Consider the following 19398-nt stretch of genomic DNA (forward strand, 5'->3'; position numbering starts at 1 on the left):
AAATCGATTTCCGTGAGCGGTCCCATTTTCCGCTGCAGCGAGTTGTAGCGACTTTTTTCCATCTCCTTCCTAAAGCCTAAAACTCAGATCGGCTAAGAGTTTCACTAGTCAAAAAATCTTATTCTTTGTAGTGTGACCGAAGTTTTCAAAGTTCACCCGCAATGCAAGTAGCATGGTCTTACTGACAAGCAGCTGGGTTTGTTGCCAAACGAAAATCAAAACAATTGGAGAAATTTAAAAAGGAGCAGTCTGCTGGTACACAAAGAAATTCATTTAAAAATAGATGGAATGTTCAACGAATGTTTTTATTTATGTTAATTAGTTGTTTAAAGCTTCATTTTCGTCCCACGGATGCTTCGCCATCTTTCCCGCGCCACCGCAGTCCAGCTCCGAGTCCCAATAGGCATATTGGACCTTGAGGAAGTGGGAGCCGGATTGGGAACAGGGTTGATCCGCTGATGCTGCAGGAAGTCGCCCAGCATCCTGGCAGTGGCTGGACATAACTTCTCCAACTGTTCCTTAGCGGGCGCCCTATTTTCCTCCTCCCTGTAGAAGCCAGCGCGTCCTCCAGCTCCGCTTAAGCTGCCAAGTAGCTGGTGGTTATAGTATACGGAGTCCTAATGGAGAGGTCTTCGGAGATCATATTACTGAGGTTCTGCTGAAAAGATACTTCTATTAGTAAAACGCAACCAAATTATTTTGGCTAGATCTTACTTTCTTTGCCAGGACACGCCCGGCAGGATGTCCACGTAGCGAGCAAAGTCCCACTCGGCATGTTCCTTCCCACTGGGATCCTCTAGTGTGTTGCAATTGGAGTCGAGTGGGAGCGACGTTATCGATAGGTTAGGTCGATAGGGCGATAGCTGCAGCAGCGGGATGAGTCTGGCGGGCGATCTGGCCATTTGAAGATTAATCCCGGTTCGCTCTGGGATTACTTCAAATGGCCCATGTATCCAATGACCCAATGCTCAGAGAGGCCATGTAATATGGCGGGGGGCGATGATCAGCAGATATCGTGATAGTCGCGGCCTACTGTCCAACAATCAAGGCAGATGCAGCTAGGAGTGAGAGTATAAATTTTCTTTGTGCTTTAAATTAAATAGTAAGTTATATTAGATTTCTATAGTAGTTCGGTATTTAATATTTACAATTAAAAATAGCAACCGGGGTCCCAATACAAAGGGCCCCGGAAGATTTATTGGAGATCTGCTGACATCTGCACGACTTCGCCATACCTGCGAGTCCGACTTGGCTGCCCAGCAAACGGTGTCCGTTCGACCCGTATCAGCGACCAGCAAGAGGAGCCTTTCACAGTCGACGACGACGTCAACATTTCCCGGTGAGTCCGTTCCGGCGTACCGCGTCATCCTCCTCTCGGGAACTTCCAGCGGTCGCATTGCGGCGCTGAGAAGGATCGCCATTTTGTCTGGCAGCCGAATCTCGGACTGCCATTGCATAACTCACCGGATAGCGCCTTTTTCCTGTGTGGAGATCCGGATCACTGCTGGCCTCCGGCGAGAAGCCTTCCGCCCGGGCTATCATTGCCTCCAGGCCCGGCCCAATAGTGGCTAAAATTTAGAAAAATTAAATACACGTGTACCTTGATTATATATATTGATATCTACTTCCCTGTTTGTGAATTTATCCGGAGTTAGTCCCGAGAGCCTTATTTGTCCTCGTTGTTTGCCTAAAATTTAGAAGGTCGCGAGCATTAGTTTTAAATGGTATAGCTTACAGTGCAGTTACGTACCTTTTCGGCCTGTCCCTTCTTTTCCCTTGGAGCTCCTCAGGATTAGGTGACCATACACATACGCATCGCGTGTGTTCCTTTGAGGGCCGCGTTTCCATGCGAGCTCTACCAATACATGACTGGTAGAGCATAGTTTCCGCGGCGCCTGTACCGTTTTCCAGCAAAACAAAATCCCCTGCTTTGACCGCGTAAATGTTGAAGACGGCGGCCAGGTTTCGGTCTTAAAGGCTGAGGAAGGATAGATCTGTTAAGAGGAGCATATATATAAACGATTGTACTTACGATATTTATTAAACCTTTGTAATCCCCACAATGTGTGAGTAAACATTCCCAGTGGGGGAGATGAAACCGCCGTAGTCGCGAGGAGGGGGCTCCTGCCGACAGAGAATGGGTGGTGCCCTGCAGCACCTCGAGGGCACCCATGGTTGGGTGGGAGCGCTTGGCTAGGTCACCGGTAGCCACCAAATGTAATCCACTTTTCCGTCATTATTTGTAGTTTGGTTGGTTTGTTTACGTTTTTGTCATTAGTGATGACCGATAGTTTAGTAATGTGAGACCGTGAAGTTATCGATACTTATGTTGCGAGCTGTGGCATTAGGGGTACTCTGCCCTGAGAAAAGACTGAACTAGCGGCACTGCCACCGAAAAAAGCAGTTCGTAACATATGTATCGATAACTTCACGGTCTCACATTACTAAACTATCGGTCATCACTAATGACAAAAACGTAAACAAACCAACCAAACTACAAATAATGACGGAAAAGTGGATTACATTTGGTGGCTACCGGTGACCTAGCCAAGCGCTCCCACCCAACCATGGGTGCCCTCGAGGTGCTGCAGGGCACCACCCATTCTCTGTCGGCAGGAGCCCCCTCCTCGCGACTACGGCGGTTCCATCTCCCCCACTGGGAAAGTTTACTCACACATTGTGGGGATTACAAAGGTTTAATAAATATCGTAAGTACAATCGTTTATATACATGCTCCTCTTAACAGATCTATCCTTCCTCAGCCTTTAAGACCGAAACCTGGCCGCCGTCTTCAACATTTACGCGGTCAAAGCAGAGGATTTTGTTTTGCTGGAAAACGGTACAGGCGCCGCGGAAACTATGCTCTACCAGTCATGTATTGGTAGAGCTCGCATGGAAACGCGGCCCTCAAAGGAACACACGCGATGCGTATGTGTATGGTCACCTAATCCTGAGGAGCTTCAAGGGAAAAGAAGGGACAGGCCGAAAAGGTACGTAACTGCACTGTAAGCTATACCATTTAAAACTAATGCTCGCGACCTTCTAAATTTTAGGCAAACAACGAGGACAAATAAGGCTCTCGGGACTAACTCCGGATAAATTCACAAACAGGGAAGTAGATATCAATATATATAATCAAGGTACACGTGTATTTAATTTTTCTAAATTTTAGCCACTATTGGGCCGGGCCTGGAGGCAATGATAGCCCGGGCGGAAGGCTTCTCGCCGGAGGCCAGCAGTGATCCGGATCTCCACACAGGAAAAAGGCGCTATCCGGTGAGTTATGCAATGGCAGTCCGAGATTCGGCTGCCAGACAAAATGGCGATCCTTCTCAGCGCCGCAATGCGACCGCTGGAAGTTCCCGAGAGGAGGATGACGCGGTACGCCGGAACGGACTCACCGGGAAATGTTGACGTCGTCGTCGACTGTGAAAGGCTCCTCTTGCTGGTCGCTGATACGGGTCGAACGGACACCGTTTGCTGGGCAGCCAAGTCGGACTCGCAGGTATGGCGAAGTCGTGCAGATGTCAGCAGATCTCCAATAAGTCTTCCGGGGCCCTTTGTATTGGGACCCCGGTTGCTATTTTTAATTGTAAATATTAAATACCGAACTACTATAGAAATCTAATATAACTTACTATTTAATTTAAAGCACAAAGAAAATTTATACTCTCACTCCTAGCTGCATCTGCCTTGATTGTTGGACAGTATGGCCGCGACTATCACGATATCTGCTGATCATCGCCCCCCGCCATATTACATGGCCTCTCTCAGCATTGGGTCATTGGATACTTGGGCCATTTGAAGTAATCCCAGAGCGAACCGGGATTAATCTTCAAATGGCCAGATCGCCCGCCAGACTCATCCCGCTGCTGCAGCTATCGGCCTATCGACCTAACCTATCGATAACGTCGCTCCCACTCGACTCCAATTGCAACATCAACCAAAGATTTCGAGGGGCGCTGCCCGGAGTTTCAGCAGAACGATGAAATAATTGGTAGCTTTGGAGATACGATGGGATTCAACACGGCACTGATACCATCCTGCAGTTCGATCGGCGCCTAACGCGGGGCCCACGCATGACGGGAAGTATTGCAGATGTGATCGCGATGCTCGTATACTTTGTTTTGTCCTGCTTTCAGGTCACAACCGGATGTCTTTGGCATGATATACTCCCAGACTGCGGCCTTGGAGGTCCTCCAGCAAGTATGCATTGCTGCCGACGGATTTGACCACCCTGGCTTTAAGGAACTTGCGAGCAAACTTGGCGTTGAAAGATTTGCTGAAATCACTAAGCACGAAGTTGCGGCGGAAGACTTCTTGTCCTGGCTTGGCGAGCAGCGTACGGGCTCGCTTATCGTAGCGCTGCCGGCTCGTCTGGTATGCACCCTCCAGTTGCTTCTGCACCTTGGCGTGGATAACCCGAAGCTTGTCCTTGGTCTGCATTCCGGCCATTTCATGGTCGACAAGAGACCTGAGTCGTCTGGCTAGTTTGTAGCTGGAACCGTTGAGGAACATGTGATGGCCGAATACAGTGAAGAACGGCGCTTCCCCTGTGGCTGAGTGGACAGTGTTTCGGATGGCCACCTCAATCTCCGGCAAATGTGCATCCCATTCCCGGTGATCTTCGTCCAAGAAGCTGCGAATCGCGGCCAAGACGTTCCGGTTTACCCTCTCCGCGGCATTGCTCTGTGGTGAGTATACGGGAGTCCACATGTGCTGTATACCGAAGCCATCGATCATCTCCTCAAACCCCTTGGATACGAACTGTTTGCCGTTGTCCGAATGTATCGTCTCAGGCACCCCGAACTTGTAAAATACCTCGCTTACCAGGAAATTTACAACGTTCGACGCCGTCGCCTCCTTCATTGCCTTTAAGAAGGTGTACTTCGAGAAGTGGTCCACCACGATAAATATCCAGGCGTGTCCACTCTTGGACCTCGGATACTTGCCCAGGAAATCGATGTACAGTTTCTGGAATGGCCTCTTCGTCTCTACCCTTCTTCCGATTCCGACCTGCATCCGGAAGTTTGGCGCCTTGGATTCCTTGCACACCTCGCAACTCCGGACGTATTCCCGTACCTGGATGGTCATTCCTGGCCAATAGAACTGGCGTCGCAGGATCTCCAAGGTCTTCGTCATCCCACCATGGCCAGCCTTGGGGTCCGAATGAGCACGCTCTATCAAGCTGTGCGTCAGGCTTTGCGGGATCCACAGCTTCCATTCGGATCCTTCCAATTCCTCGTCCATTTTGGGGTTACTCATGCGCTTGAAGATGAGTCCGCCGTCCACCTTGAGGTCCGGTAAGTGCTACTTGTTGGACTCCACGTCTTGCACTAACTCCGTATAATCCTCCGCAGCGAATTCGGTCGTCTCGAACCCCAGTAACTCCGTTGGATCTATCCGGACTTCCTCGATGATGCGGGAGAGGGTGTCGGCGACTACGTTCTCGCTGCCTTTGCGATGTTCGATGCTGAAATCGTAGCTCTGCAGCTGGAGAGACCATTTTGCGAGTCGTCCGGAAAGATCCTTCATTGTCATCAACCACTTAAGGCTGGCGTGATCGGTAATGCATGTGAAGGGCATCCCTTCCACATACGGTCTGAACTTCCGAATAGCTAGGATGGCCGCCAGACATTCCTTTTCCGTGACCGAGTAGTTAACCTGGTGTTTGTTCATCTTGGCCGAGAAGAACGCGATGGGCTGCTCGTCTCCGTCCTGGTTCCGCTGAAACAACACCGCGCCGACGCCAACGTGGGATGCGTCGCACTGGATGAAGAAATGCTTCTTGAAATCCGCATGAACCAGGACCGGCGCGCTCGTCATGGCCAACTTCAGGTCATCCACTGCCTGGGTGGCGCTGGGACTTAGGGAAAACTTTGTGTTTCCAGCCTTCTTCAAGGCCTCGGAGAGTGGTGCGGCTAGCGTAGCGAAGTTCTTGACGAACCGTCGATACCATCCCGCTGTGCCGAGGAAGGCACGTACTTCCTTCATGGATTTCGGGTAAGGCATCTTCTGGATTGCCGTAACACGTCCAGGATCCACCCGCAGCAGTCCACCTCCGACTATAAGCCCTAGGTAAGTCAAAGATTTGAAGCAAAACTTCGACTTCTTTAACCCTATGGTCAATCCGGCTGATTTCAGACTGTGGGCTACCCGACGCAAGTATTTCAGGTGCGTCTGAAAGTCTGGAGCCAGGATTAGCAGGTCGTCCAAGTAGACGAAGACGTTGGATCTGAGCTCCGCTGGTGTCGCCCGATCCATGAGTCGCACCAAGCGTTGTGCCGCGTTGCACAGGCCGAACGGCATCATTCTGAATTGGTACAACGGCCTGCCTGGAACCGTGAACGCAGTGTACTCCTTGCTCTTCTCATCCAGTTCGAGCTGCCAAAACGCAAACTTCAGGTCAACGCTGGAGATGTAATGCGTCTGATCTATTCTGGAGAGGATTCCTTCTATACTGGGCAGAGGGTATGCATCCTTGATAGTCAAGGCGTTCAACTTCCGGGCATCCAGGCAGAACCGGTCTTTCCCTGGCTTCGACACCACTGTTGTGCGATTGCTCCACGGGCTTTTGCTCTCCTCGATGACACCCAGCTCCAACAACTTGGCGATTTCGTCTTCGACCACCTTCTGCTTCGCCGGAGACATCGGATACGGACGATCCTTAAAGACCCGAGCTCCTTCCATCAGCTCAATGGAATGCCTCTCCATGCTGGTGACTCCGAGGCCGTCCCTTTCAAAGGTAAGGAACTCCTCCTTGACCTTGCCTAACGCCAGCTTTTCCTCCGCAGAAAGGCTCCAGGATTCGGGTTCCTCCCTTACCTCGTCCTCATCTTCCTGGTCGGCATAGTGCTCCATCCGGCTGGCATGGATTTCCTCCGCTGCCTTGACGCCTCTCGTCGCCGGCTTCCCCACGACGGCTGGAGCTAGTCCGAAGGCTCGCCAGAAGTCGACTCCGAAGTACGCCGTTTGTTCCAGGTATGGGCACAGGTAGAACGTGACCGGCTTACTTACGCCTTTGTACCTCACAGGCAGCTCCAAGCGTCCGATGATGGATCGATCTTCGCCAGAAGCCGTACGGACTACCGAAAAATACGGTTGGACGGTAACTCCCAGCGCTTCCACGAGCTCTCGACAGCCTTTACCCAGCACACTTACGCTGGCGCCTGTATCCAACAAGCCTGTGAGCTGCTTGCCCAAGGTCTCCACGTCAGCGAAGGGTCGAGGATTAGCGGAATCAATGCGCTTAACGGCCGCCACCACCTCTCGTCGTCTGGATCTCCTCATCCTGAAGCGCTCCCTTGCCTTCTGGACTCTCCGTGAGACCAGGCGCATGCCGCTCAGCTGATGCTCCGCAAAGATCCGGTTCCGTGCCTCCATATAACGGCGAAGCCCCTCATCCTCCGGTAGGTATCTTAATAAATACTTATTACTATTAGATGGACTATGTACTTTCTTTTCTTCTTCTTCTTTCTTCGGAACTACTTCGCGGGATTCCAACCTGGGCGAGTCCCTCCCTCTTTCGGACTGCCCAGCCGACCGTTTTCCGCGCAATCGGGAAATTTCGGAGAAATAACGCCCGGCTTGCCGCACCGGAAACAAAATCTCCTCCACTCCGTGGCCTCGCAATCTTGGAATCCGTGCTCCGCAGCCCCGCAATTCCAGCAACCTGGCCTAAATGGATTTCGGACTCGCCCACGTAGCTCGTCCACCTCCAGGTGTCGCTGCTCGTCGACTTCGTCCTGTACGTGCGCCTCGCTGACCCGTACTTTGTTCTGCTGCAGGTAAGCAGCACGCCCTCGACGACCGAAACTCCTCTCCACTTCGACGCACTCCTCCCGAAGTTCGTCTACTGTGAGTACGTCCATCGCGTAAACATACCTAGCGATGCCGTCCCTCAAGCCCTTTTTGACCACCTTCACCAACTGCCGCTCTGGCATTGGTTTTTTTTTAGGCGTGAGGCGAGTTGCTGCATCGAATGGATGTAGTCATCCGCGCTCTCTCCCGGCTGTTGCTCACGTTGAAGAAGCTCGTGCATCCTTTCGTGTTCCGTCTGGTGGCCACGGAACCGATCCATCAGAGCCCTGCGCAGCTGGGCCCAAGTGTCCACTCTGGACTGGCGTACATGTACCCAGTACCACTCCTTCGCTCTGCCCGATAAGAGTACGTGGAAGTTGCGCAGAACTTCACTCCACGGACATTGATGCTGCCGCTGCAGGAACTCCAGACGGAACACGAAGTCGTCCACGGAATGGCCATCGTCCTCGCCGCCGAATGAGAGGTTCCAGCGGTCCACTCGGTTGTAGCGGTTTCCGTTGCCGGCTCCCGCGTTGGCGTATACCCGCGGCTCGTCCCGAAAATCCGCCGTGCTTCGGTCCTCAATGCGCCATGGCCGTGCGTGGCGATCGCTCCTGCCTGCCGGATGATACTCCGGTTCCTGGCTCAGGCTGCTGTCGATCCCTGGCGAGTCATTTACCGGCAGTCGAGGTCGCTGCCTGGGCGGCAATTCCGGCGGCCTTCGGTCGCATCCTCCTGTATCCTGCCGATGCTGAATCCCCGCTGGGCCATTTGCGCCGCCTTCTGGACACGACGGGGTGGGCACCATCGACACTTGGCGACTCGCGCCCTCCTGAAGCGGCTGCGGTTTGCTCTCGGCTGGCCTCAGGACGTCGTTCAACAACTTCATCATGTCGATGAATCCGTTCCTGATTTCTTCCCGCAACGCCTGGCTCACTCCTACCTCCTGTGACGCGCGATAGGTTTGGGCAGCCTGTGCCAGAGCTGCGTTCATCGCCGACTCCGCCGCTGTATCCCGTTCCGTGTTCAGCTTTTGTGGTGCCGTCTGCTCCGGAACCAGAAGTCGATCCTGCGCCTCGACGATTGCCTTGAAGTCCAGGACCCTGGGCGACCGATGGTGCTCCAGATCCGCCGGTTGATCCCGAATCCGATCCACCGCACTACCGCCTACCGGCGTTCTGGGTAAACCCCCAGCCAGCGATATCCGCGGCAACCCAGCAGCACCCTCTACGTCCGTGGACCAGACATCGTCCTTGTCGTCGCCAGGAGGACCCATCGATATGAGCTGGTGGCCGTGCCTATCCCTGACGTCCTTACCCTCGGACATGACTTTCAAGAACTTAAATAAATACTTAATAACTACTAATACGATAATAAATGTGATAAATAAATAAATAATTAAGACAACAAATAAATACAATAAAAAATAATATAATAAATATCAAAATAAATACGAAACTAACTGTGGCGATCATGTTTTCTGCCATCTGGCATCGCTGAAAACTCCTCAGAATAGATTGGTATCAAAAAACCTCTCTGGGCACACTATTCGAAGAACCACGCAAAAAAGCCCACTAAGAAAACAGATCTCAATTCTGAACAATCACTCAGTATAAAAAAGTACAAAATATATATTAGCATCCAAGTTCTGTGTTTTACTTAAGAGCAGGACTTATCTTGGTTTGAAGACAAACCATAATTGGTGACCCCAGACGATTCAAACATCTGCAATCAAAGCGAACGCACCTCGACTTACTCAGAACTTCAACATAACCTCAAACAATGCCGGATAACGAAGACTTCGTCGACGCGCAGGAACCACTGCAAATTCCTGATGCTAGTGCTGTGAACTCGGTATTTGCCAAGATGCCCTTCCCTCAACTACATTCCATTACCAACATCGAAATGTTTTTCACCAAACTGGAAAGCTGGTTTTTGCTGCAAGGTCTCGGTGCACGCAAAGAACAGGAGAAATACGCAGCAGTAATTGCGTATGCTGATCCCAAATACCTGGACCAAGTGCACGATCTTGTCAATAACCCACCACAAACAAACCCGTACTCAACCCTCAAGCAAGCAATTTTGTCAAAATTTGCCGAATCAGAGATGGTGCGCCTCGACAGACTTGCGACAGGAATTCAACTAGGTGACGGTCGTCCAAGTCATCTACTCAGCCAACTACAGCAAACTAACGCCACCAATGACGAATCGGTTGTACGTCGCTACTGGATCAAGCGCTTACCACCTCCCGCGCGTGCTGTAATCGTAGGTCTGCTCGAAAGCTCTCCCAACACCACCCTCGCCCAGCTTGCAACTGCTGCCGATGCTGTGATAGATTCCCTTAACTACGACACTTCAGATCACATGTGTGCAGTATCACAGCAAAACACCCACCACGCTTCACAGGAGGATCGCATCACACAGCTGGTTAAACGCCTGGATGACAATGACAAGATGCTACAGCAGATCAACAACAAGCTGAGTCAGCTCCTTGGCACCACCAATCAGCATCGCGGTCGGAGCTACAATCGATCGCCCAGCAACAATAGTTTCCGCAGTAACACACCATCCAGGGACAATTCTAACCCTCAATTTTGCTGGTACCACAACAAGTACGCAGACAGTGCCCAACGTTGCATCCAACCGTGCTCTTTCCATGCCAACAACAGTTCAAAAAACTAAGCTCCACCGTTGGAAATCAACAGGGCAGCTCCGACGGTCGTATCCCAAATGCCTCACAGCGCTACCCATTGTTTAAAGTAAACATCTGCAGAGTTTCATCCTCCAACCGTCTCTTCGTTCCGGACTCCAAATCGGGTAAAAGTTTTCTCATCGACACTGGAGCTGACGTATCTGTTATACCACCAAAAACAATTAATCGAGACATCAAAGCTAATAATAACCATACACTATTCGCAGCCAATGGAACAGCAATCCATACTTATGGTACCACCCGCCTTACGCTGGATCTCAGCTTGCGTCGCCCTTTCACATGGATTTTTACCATAGCCGATACGAAAATCCCAATCATTGGCTCAGACTTCTTGCAGCACTTTAATCTCCTGGTTGATCTTAAAAACTGGAAGTTAGTTGATGTCGAAACACGCCTATCATGCTGCGGTATATTTAGCCAACAATCAATTGCGGAGATCAGAACATATAACATTCACTGCGAATTCTCCAAGCTACTGGAAGAATTTAAGGACATCACACAGCTTAACTCATCTCCTCCTCAAGCAACAACCGCCAACGTTACACACTGCATTGAAACCAAAGGCTCTCCACCATTCGCTAGGCCCAGAAGACTTACCCCAGAAAAATTCCAAGCAGCAAAAAGTGAGTTCCAGTATCTGATCAACCTCGGCGTTTGCCGCGCGTCAAAAAGCCCTTACGCCTCCCCGTTACACATGGTCCGTAAGGCTAGTGGTGAATGGCGTCCATGCGGCGATTACCGAGCTCTCAATGCCCAAACCACCCCAGATCGGTATCCCTAACCACACATTCAAGACTGCACTCACATATTTTTCGGGAAGCACGTATTTTCAAAGATCGATCTAAACCGAGCATACCATCAAATTCCCATCGAGGCTCGAGACATCCCCAAAACGGCCATAACTACACCTTTTGGATTATTCGAATTCACCCACATGACTTTCGGACTGTGCAACGCGGCGCAAACATTGCAACGATACATGCATTCCGCATTCTCAGAGATGGATTTTGTCTTCGCTTACGTCGATGACATCGCGGTTGCATCAGTTAACATGGAGCAGCACCAACTTCACCTCCGCAAAGTATTTGAACGACTGCGCCAATTCAACCTCACCATAAATCCGGCTAAATGTAGTTTCGGAAAGAAGTCGATCGATTTCTTAGGCCATCATATCGATTCAAACGGCATCAAACCACTGCCAGAGAAAGTAAAGGCCATTTCGGATTTCCCTCTGCCCAAAGTCGCAAAGGAGCTACGCAGGTTCTTGGCAATGATTAACTTCTACAGGCGATTCTTGCCAAATGCAATTCAACATCAGGCACCGCTAAACCAACTTATCCCTGGAAATAAGAAGAATGACTCAACTCCAATCATTTGGACTGCCGCTACTATCAACGATTTCGGTGAATGTAAGCGAACTCTTGCAGAGGCAACGTTACTTGTACACCCAGCACCCTCTGCGCCACTTTCTCTCTGCACAGATGCAAGCGATTTCGCAGTTGGAGCAGTACTACATCAAGTCGTGAGCGGCCAGTTTCAACCAATGGGATTTTTCAGTGTAAAGTTAACTGAAACGCAACGCAAGTATAGCACATATAATCGAGAACTGCTCGCTATATACCTCAGCATCAGACACTTTCGCTACATGCTAGAAGGAAGAACGTTTGACATTCGCACAGACCATAAACCTTTGGTATACGCTTTTTCGCAAAAACCTGAAAAAGCCTCCCCACGGCAACTTCGACAATTGGATTTCATTAGCCAATTCACTACCTCTATCGTGCATGTGGCTGGAATTGAAAACACTACTGCTGACGCGCTTTCCCGCATCTCAACCATCGAACGCGAAATTATCGACTACAACCAACTCAGCATCGCACAAGCAAGTTGCGAAGAACTTAAACGACTACTGAACGACAACACCACTGCTTTGCAGTTGAAGTCAATCAGCATTCCCAACTCTACCAATTCAATAGTTTGCGATTTATCTACTTCCAGCGTGCGACCTTTTGTTCCAGAGCCTCTAAGGAAGAACGTCATCAGAAAACTACACAACATTTCTCACAGTGGAGTTGGATCAACTATAAAACTTATCAAGCAACGCTTCGTATGGCCCTCAATGCACAAGGAGATTTCTCAATTTGTAAAACACTGTACACCTTACCAAAAATCGAAGATTTCCAGACACGTCCGCTCGCCGCTGCAGCAGTTCACGCTTCCTACACAAAGATTCGATCACATCAATTTAGATCTCATCGGACCATTACCACAATCAGGTCAATATAGATATTGTTTAACAATCATTGACCGTTATACACGTTGGTCAGAAGCCATCGCAATCGAGGACATGCACGCCAACACGGTAGCCTCTGCACTCATCGGCTCGTGGATCTCAAGATTTGGAGTTCCAGCCCGCATCACAACGGATCAGGGCAGACAGTTTGAGTCCCAATTGTTCCATGAATTGTCACGACTGCTAGGAATAGACCACCTTCGCACAACAGCATATCACCCACAAGCAAACGGAATCATCGAACGCTGGCACAGAACACTTAAAGCAGCCATTATGTGCAAAAATCGTGTAAATTGGCCACAAAAACTTCCACTGATCCTGCTCGGGTTGCGTTCAGCATTCAAGCCAGACATTCAAACAACATCAGCACAACTTGTGTACGGAACAACCCTTCGCCTTCCTGGAGAATTTTTTCATCAAAAGTCCAATTTCCAACCGCAAACTGACTTCGCAAAGGAACTGGAGGAAATCATGCGAGAAATACGGCCCATCCAGACGGCACATCACGACTCCTCCAAGCCATTTGTTTTTAAAGAGCTGAAACAGGCAACTCACGTCTTCCTACGCAACGACACCGTCCGTGGATCCCTTCAAGCGCCTTACGATGGACCTTTTGAAGTGAAAGAAAAGCAATCCAAATACTTCACTATAAACACCGGCACTCGATGCATTAAGGTGTCTATAGACCGACTCAAGCCCGCCTTCATCGAAACTCCGCAGCCAATCATTCCACCCCCAAATCCATCCAGTGACTTCAGCAACAGGATCGAAGACACCGCAACGAACCCTGCTGTTAACCAATCTTCAAGACCTCGTCGTACAATTAGACTCCCTGTTCGTTTTACAACATGAAGTCTAGGGGGAGTACTGTGGCGATCATGTTTTCTGCCATCTGGCATCGCTGAAAACTCCTCAGAATAGATTGGTATCAAAAAACCTCTCTGGGCACACTATTCGAAGAACCACGCAAAAAAGCCCACTAAGAAAACAGATCTCAATTCTGAACAATCACTCAGTATAAAAAAGTACAAAATATATATTAGCATCCAAGTTCTGTGTTTTACTTAAGAGCAGGACTTATCTTGTTTTGAAGACAAACCATACTAACTAATAGCAAAAATAAATAACAATAAACAAATCTTCCTCACTTTCCAACACCTTTCAAAATCTCCTATTTTTTCGTATTATTTTTTTTCTTCCTACTACTCTTGACTTGGGGAGATGGAACTGACCCTAGCCGGTGGGCTTCCGACCTAACTTTCTTGCGCTTTCTCCAAACTCCTGTTTTCCCGTCACCGCCTAGCCGTTCGTCAACTGGACTAGCTATCACCCGTGGTGAAAGCCGCCAGTTAAGGACATCGGCTGGTTTGGCTCCTGTTGGCTTTTCTTTCCCGCCCTCTTTTTCTATTTTAAATCGAGGTAACCGTGCAGCGCGTAGGGTTACTAATTACGCAATTAAGTTTACAACCGACATATAATTAGAAATCCAGGACGGGGAGAAAAACCCAGGAACCCAACATCCTAACAAAAAACATTTCATATAAATAAATAACAAAATACAAGCTTAAAAACTACTCTATCACAGAAATTATCACAGATTTTCTTCAGTGCATCCCGTGATGCAAATCTTGGTTTGCTCCAAGATGCCATCACCGGTTCACTGGTAAACCTGTGACCAGGAGCAAATCGTCGGCAATGTCCGCCGACCAGCCTCCCGTTCTACTTCAAACTTCCCTACACAGCTGACTTCCCCGTCACCACTCCCCAGCAATTGCAATCTATGTTGCAAGACATAGGTCGTGATGGCGGGGGCGTCAGGGTCATAAATGGGCGAGACGTCGTCGCCTCGACAATTTATTTTGTTAAAATTGGGCGCCAATATGTTACGAACTGCTTTTTTCGGTGGCAGTGCCGCTAGCTCAGTCTTTTCTCAGGGCAGAGTACCCCTAATGCCACAGCTCGCAACATAAGTATCGATAACTTCACGGTCTCACATTACTAAACTATCGGTCATCACTAAGACAAAAACGTAAACAAAGCCAAAAAAACTACAAATAATGACGGAAAAGTGGATTACATTTGGTGGCTACCGGTGACCTAGCCAAGCGCTCCCACCCAACCATGGGTGCCCTCGAGGTGCTGCAGGGCACCACCCATTCTCTGTCGGCAGGAGCCCCCTCCTCGCGACTACGGCGGTTTCATCTCCCCCACTGGGAAAGTTTACTCACACATTGTGGGGATTATAAAGGTTTAATAAATATCGTAAGTACAATCGTTTATATACATGCTCCTCTTAACAGATCTATCCTTCCTCAGCCTTTAAGACCGAAACCTGGCCGCCGTCTTAAACATTTACGCGGTCAAAGCAGAGGATTTTGTTTTGCTGGAAAACGGTACAGGCGCCGCGGAAACTATGCTCTACCAGTCATGTATTGGTAGAGCTCGCATGGAAACGCGGCCCTCAAAGGAACACACGCGATGCGTATGTGTATGGTCACCTAATCCTGAGGAGCTCCAAGGGAAAAGAAGGGACAGGCCGAAAAGGTACGTAACTGCACTGTAAGCTATACCATTTAAAACTAATGCTCGCGACCTTCAAAATTTTAGGCAAACAACGAGGACAAATAAGGCTCTCGGGACTAACTCCGGATAAATTCACAAACAGGGAAGTAGATATCAATATATATAATCAAGGTACACGTGTATTTAATTTTTCTAAATTTTAGCCACTATTGGGCCGGGGCTGGAGGCAATGATAGCCCGGGCGGAAGGCTTCTCGCCGGAGGCCAGCAGTGATCCGGATCTCCACACAGGAAAAAGGCGCTCTCCGGTGAGTTATGCAATGGCAGTCCGAGATTCGGCTGCCAGACAAAATGGCGATCCTTCTCAGCGCCGCAATGCGACCGCTGGAAGTTCCCGAGAGGAGGATGACGCGGTACGCCGGAACGGACTCACCGGGAAATGTTGACGTCGTCGTCGACTGTGAAAGGCTCCTCTTGCTGGTCGCTGATACGGGCCGAACGGACACCGTTTGCTGGGCAGCCAAGTCGGACTCGCAGGTATGGCGAAGTCGTGCAGATGTCAGCAGATCTCCAATAAATCTTCCGGGGCCCTTTGTATTGGGACCCCGGTTGCTATTTTTAATTGTAAATATTAAATACCGAACTACTATAGAAATCTAATATAACTTACTATTTAATTTAAAGCACAAAGAAAATTTATACTCTCACTCCTAGCTGCATCTGCCTTGATTGTTGGACAGTAGGCCGCGACTATCACGATATCTGCTGATCATCGCCACCCGCCATATTACATGGCCTCCCTCAGCATTGGGTCATTGGATACATGGGCCATTTGAAGTAATCCCAGAGCGAACCGGGATTGATCTTCAAATGGCCAGATCGCCCGCCAGACTCATCCCGCTGCTGCAGCTATCGCCCTATCGACCTAACCTATCGATAACGTCGCTCCCACTCGACTCCAATTGCAACAAGTGGATCTCCTCCAGCACTTCAACTATTCTGCGGATTTGCCCCTGTTGTGGTATTGCATCCTGTCGGTCAAATCCCGCAATAATGGGCAACAGCTTGGATTAGGCGTCCTTTTTCATCTACACTGACCTCCTTTAACCGTTTTTGGGGTTTTTCTTCCATTTAAAATTTTTAAATTCCCCACCGCTTTTGCACGAACACCGCCAAAGATTAAATTTCTTATTCTTTGGGCCGCGGCTAACGGCGTTCATCGAAAATTCACTCGCGAAATCTGGTATTTATTCTGGTATTTCCTTAGCTCATCTGAGTACCGCGCTGAAAAACAGACCCGACGAAAACCTTTAGCCGCCTGTTTGCCTCTCGCTTACTCCTATGGTTAGCTCGCGGTTTTCGTCGATGTGAGTACTAGGCTTAAACGTGTATTACTTATGGGGAAAAAGTATATAAAACTTAACTCGGTCGCTGAAAGGAAAAAGCCTTCTGTGTAAGTAGGCCTTTAGCGATGTGTCAAAAACATCGATAGACGCCAAGAAACATCGATAGTAACATAACACACAGACGATGTTTTTAATATTATCAATCGAAATAAGGTGACATTAATTGGCCTGGTAAATTCATTTTGATTAACGATTTTTGATGGGATGGCATACATTTCTTTAAAGATTAAAACTGGAAAATCATCGATGTTTACCTACATCGATGTTTTTTTCTGTAACAATACATCGAGTTTTTTTTTTTGGTTGTAATTTTGAAAAATGTTTTTACTCCATATAATATTATAAACGAATACCACAAATAAATCCAATGTGTAAGTTCATTATTAAAAGTTATGCTTTATTTGAGATCCATTGTTTTCTATTTTTGTTTCCTGCGAATTCAAAGTGAAACTTAAACTACTCGTTCAACACAAACAATGAAATTAAATCACAATTCAATTAAAAATAAAATAAAAAACAGTATAAAGTTCTACTCAAAAAAATAAGAAAAAAGTAACATAACTAAAACTAAATCATCCAAACATTTTTGTTTAGGAATAAAATCATATTGACATTTTTTGGTTTTAGCGAGCTTTACTGCTTCCAGCTTTACTGAACATCCTCTCACTTTCAGTAGAGGTGGCCGGTACGCAGAAGTATTTAAAATCGCATGTTTTGAATCCGGCGTCATTTGATATCTGTTGAAAGAAGAAATTGGATTTTTAAGTTGGTTACCAATTTAATTGTTATTTTGTGTACCTTCCAATAATCCAAAGGGTTTTGGGCTGGGTCCCAATTACTGTCATTCAAGTATTGTCGCAAAGTCAATATGTAATCCGCGCGACCGCTATGAATTTTTTGAAATTGATTAGTTTGTAAAAAACTGAATAATAGGTTGGACTCTGCTGTGGATTCTGGTGTTGGCGGTCTTCTCCATATCGAAGCGCCGCCAACACCAATATTTGTCGAAATGTATACCAATTTGAACGTATATTTTAGTTTATTTTACTTAAATAATCAAAAATGTGCTTAGTTTACCAAGATACTTTTCTGCCAAGTAGTGATGGGTAAAGAGGAAACATCGAACATCGATGCTTGGAAACCTTGATGTTTCCTGAGTTTTGGAAAACATCGATGTATCGATACATCGCCGATGTTATTTCCAGCTCTATTAAAGATAGTACTTTGACATATGTGAAGCAAATATGAAATAATGAGATAATTAAAAAAAATCCTGGTTGGCTTTATAATTTATTTTTTAAGCATTTTATATATATCTGGCATGATATTTTGATTTCATTTTTCTGCATTGTTTTAGTGTGATAGTGATAGTGCAATTATGGCATAAGCCGATGGTGCAGTGTGACCGCGTGCGAAAATCCATAATTGAAAAGACTTGAATTTCTCGAAAACTATGGGTTTGAATTGCCTGTAATTAACTCAGAAATTAGCTAAAATTATGCCCCTTCGAATGCGATACCGTGCAAGTTGGCACAACTTCTGTGAAAGTTGTAAGAAGTTAAAAAAAGTTAGCGTTGGATGATTGTCATGGCTAAGCTATTTACCTTGTGGTTCATGTCTTAGTATCCAATGGTTCGGTTTTTGGATTAAGCGGCCTTTTATTAACCATTTTTACTGTAAAGCAATTTTCTCAAAATCTATGGGTTTGATTTTGATAAAATTTTCACAGAACACTCCTTAGATTATCCCCTATCTACCCATATACCGTGCATGTTGGCACAACCTCTAGGAGTGAAGTGGTAGGTAATTTCAAAAATTGCCCCCCTTTTTTGTATGGGGAAAATCCGAGGTTGCGTCACTGTAAGCGATTTTCTCGAAAACTGTGGGTTTGATTTTGATGAAACTTTCAGACAAGGAGCTTGAATTAACCCTCAACAGCTTGGCTTATCGTGCATATTCGCACAACCTTTGTAAGGGGAGCAGTTAACAAAATTGTGGAAACACGATTTTTCAAATGCATTTTTGAAATATTAATAGGACTCGGATGTGTCCTAAGCCTACATATATCGATAGATCTTTTCTTTCTAAGAAATTTCATTTTTTAGATTTTTCGATTTGGTCCGCAAATAGCAAAAAAATTTAAAGCCTAGTACCCACATCGACAAAACCGCGAGCTAACCATAGGAGTAAGCGAGAGGCAAATACGCGGCTAATGCTTTTCGTCGGGTCTGTTTTTCAGCGCGGTACTCAGGTGAGCTAAGCAAATACCAGAAAAATACCAGATTTAGCGAGTGAATTTCGATGAACGCCGTTAGCCGCGACCCAAAGAATAAGAAACTTAATCTTTGACTGTTTTCGTGCAAAGTCGATGTGGAAACTATAAATTAAAAATGGAAGGAAATCCACAAAAACGACTTGAGGAGGTCAGTGCAGTTGAAATAGGACGCCTAATCCAAGCTGTTGCCCTTTATTGTGGGACTTCACAGACAGGAAGCAATACCACAACAGGGCTAGTCCGCAGATTAGTTGAAGTGCTGGAGGAGATCCACTAGAGAATCTCAGTGGGAAGGAACATTCCGAGTGGGACCTCGCTCCCTACGTGTACATCCTACCGGTCGTGTCCCCGCAAAGAAAGTAAGATCTAGCCAAAAGAATTTGGTTGCG

The 19398-nt window shown here is 47.6% G+C and overlaps 2 long non-coding RNA genes across 3 annotated transcripts; one reads left to right on the plus strand and one right to left on the minus strand.

Moving 5' to 3' along the window:
* Positions 1-626: 626 nt before the first annotated feature.
* Positions 627-2245, minus strand: LOC119561744. Of its 2 annotated transcripts, none has more exons than XR_005221439.1 (5): positions 2033-2245; positions 1751-1978; positions 1236-1687; positions 715-1058; positions 627-658 (listed from the first exon to the last, which is right to left on the minus strand). It is a non-coding gene; the product is annotated as an uncharacterized LOC119561744 (long non-coding RNA). The 2 variants fall into 2 exon arrangements; XR_005221438.1 differs by having other exon boundaries at positions 715-1088; positions 1149-1687.
* A 12134-nt stretch (positions 2246-14379) lies between these two features.
* On the plus strand, positions 14380-16004 carry LOC119561743. The gene is made up of 3 exons (XR_005221437.1): positions 14380-15068; positions 15123-15350; positions 15414-16004. It is a non-coding gene; the product is annotated as an uncharacterized LOC119561743 (long non-coding RNA).
* The last annotated feature ends 3394 nt before the right edge of the window (positions 16005-19398 follow it).

This window comes from Drosophila subpulchrella, unplaced genomic scaffold (assembly GCF_014743375.2).
Source record: "Drosophila subpulchrella strain 33 F10 #4 breed RU33 unplaced genomic scaffold, RU_Dsub_v1.1 Primary Assembly Seq36, whole genome shotgun sequence".
NCBI lineage: Eukaryota > Metazoa > Arthropoda > Insecta > Diptera > Drosophilidae > Drosophila > Drosophila subpulchrella.